The sequence below is a fragment of the Oncorhynchus tshawytscha genome, linkage group LG20, assembly GCF_018296145.1.
Source record: "Oncorhynchus tshawytscha isolate Ot180627B linkage group LG20, Otsh_v2.0, whole genome shotgun sequence".
In the NCBI taxonomy this organism is placed as follows: Eukaryota; Metazoa; Chordata; class Actinopteri; order Salmoniformes; family Salmonidae; genus Oncorhynchus; species Oncorhynchus tshawytscha.
In genome coordinates this window covers 46,690,015-46,692,514 of record NC_056448.1, presented here as the reverse complement: position 1 = coordinate 46,692,514, position 2,500 = coordinate 46,690,015, and the positions used below count along the sequence as shown (strand labels likewise).

The following is a 2,500-nucleotide window of genomic DNA, read 5'->3' as shown; positions in this document are numbered from 1 at the left end:
AGACCCAGAGTATCTATCTAGACCCAGTGTATCTATCCAGACCCAGTGTATCTATCTAGACCCAGACCCAGTGTATCTATCTAGACCCAGTGTATCTATCTAGACCTGGAGTATCTATCTAGACCCAGTGTATCTATCTAGAACCAGTGTATCTATCTAGACCCAGACCCAGCGTATATATCTAGACCCAGAGTATCTATATAGACCCAGAGTATCTATCTAGACCCAGTGTATCTATCCAGACCCAGATTATCTATCTAGACCCAGTGTATCTATCTAGACCCAGACCCAGTGTATCTATCTAGACCCAGACCCAGAGTATCTATCTAGACCCAGTGTATCTATCTAGACCCAGTGTATCTACCCAGACCCAGTGTATCTATCTAGACCCAGTGTATCTATCTAGACCCAGTGTATCTATCTAGACCCAGAGTATCTATCTAGACCCAGTGTATCTATCTAGACCCAGACCCAGTGTATCTATCTAGACCCAGTGTATATATCCAGGCCCAGACCCAGTGTATATATCTAGACCCAGAGTATCTATCTATCTAGACCCAGACCCAGAGTATCTATCTACACCCAGTGTATCTATCTAGACCCAGTGTATCTATCTAAACCCAGACCCAGTGTATCTATCCAGACCCAGAGTATCTATCTAGACCCAGTGTATCTATCTAGACCCAGTGTATCTATCTAGACCCAGACCCAGTGTATCTATCTAGACCCAGACCCAGTGTATCTATCTAGACCAAGAGGATCTATCTAGACCCAGTGTATCTATCTAGACCCAGTGTATCTATCTAGACCCAGACCCAGTGTATCTATCTAGACCCAGTGTATCTATCTAGGCCCAGTGTATCTATCTAGACCCAGACCCAGTGTATATATCTATACCCAGTGTATCTATCTAGACCCAGACCCAGTGTTTTCGTACAGGACCCTCTTGACCCTTCAGAGGTAATTGACTCGATTTCCTTCATGTAGCTATAGCACAACAACGGCCAACTCACTGTACTGAGTCGCAGTGGACAATGTACCTGGTCTAACCGTGGACAAACCAAGAGGTAGGGAGACAATAGTGTGGTCTGTTTTCCTTATCCCGTTGTTGTTATGTAACCCCCCAACCCCCCGATTCCCAGAGAAAACAAGGTATATAATGCATATCAAGCAGGAAATACCATTCATTTTAGAACAGCTAGTTTGAGTCATGGTCCTCGGATGGGGCCACAGTGTCTCCTGACCCCTCCTGTCTCAGCCTCCAGTATTTATGCTGCAGTAGTTTGTGTCGGGGGGCTAGGGTCAGTTTGTTATATCTGGAGTACTTATCCTGTCCTATTCGGTGTCCTGTGTGAATCTAAGTGTGCGTTCTCTAATTCTCTCCTTCTCTCTTTCTCTCTCTCGGAGGACCTGAGCCCTAGGACCATGCCCCAGGAATACCTGACATGATGACTCCTTGCTGTCCCCAGTCCACCTGACTGTGCTGCTGCTCCAGTTTCAACTGTTCTGCCTTATTATTATTCGACGCTGGTCATTTATGAACATTTGAACATCTTGACCATGTTCTGTTATAATCTCCACCCGGCACAGCCAGAAGAGGACTGGCCACCCCACATAGCCTGGTTCCTCTCTAGGTTTCTTCCTAGGTTTTGGCCTTTCTAGGGAGTTTTTCCTAGCCACCGTGCTTCTACACCTGCATTGCTTGCTGTTTGGGGTTTTAGGCTGGGTTTCTGTACAGCACTTTGAGATATCAGCTGATGTACGAAGGGCTATATAAATACATTTGATTTGATTTGACCCTGTTCTTTCATGTTCTTTACAAGGTTGGTTCCATGAGAGAGAAAAACAAAAATACAAATGGAACCAGATTTAAAAACTAAAACTACTAACATATTTAAAATCTATACAAGGAGGAAGTCATTTATTTTATTTTACTAGGCAAGTCAGTTAAGAACAAATTCTTATTTTCAATGACAGCCTAGGAACAGTGTGTTAACTGCCTGTTCAGGGGCAGAACAACAGATTGGTACCTTGTCCGCTCGGGGATTTGACCTTACAACCTTCCAGTTATTAGTCCAACACTCTAACCACTAGGCTACCTGCCTCCTCTACACTCTAACCACTAGGCTACCCTGCCGCCTCTACACTCTAACCACTAGGCTACCCTGCCGCCTCTACACTCTAACCACTAGGCTACCTGCCTCCTCCACACTCTAACCACTAGGCTACCTGCCGCCTCTACACTCTAACCACTAGGCTACCTGCCTCCTCTACACTCTAGCCACTAGGCTACCTGCCGCCTCTACACTCTAACCACTAGGCTACCTGCCGCCCTACACTCTAACCACTAGGCTACCTGCCTCCTCTACACTCTAACCACTAGGCTACCCTGCCGCCTCTACACTCTAACCACTAGGCTACCTGCCTCCTCTACACTCTAACCACTAGGCTACCCTGCCGCCTAACCACTAGGACACCTAACCACTAGGCTCTAACCCTG

General features: G+C 46.2%; 1 protein-coding gene across 18 annotated transcripts in view; it reads right to left on the bottom strand.

The window, feature by feature from the left end:
• tcf4 (transcription factor 4) overlaps positions 1 to 2,500 on the bottom strand; it is a 417,619-nt gene that overhangs the window by 164,312 nt on the left and 250,807 nt on the right. The window lies entirely within an intron of this gene.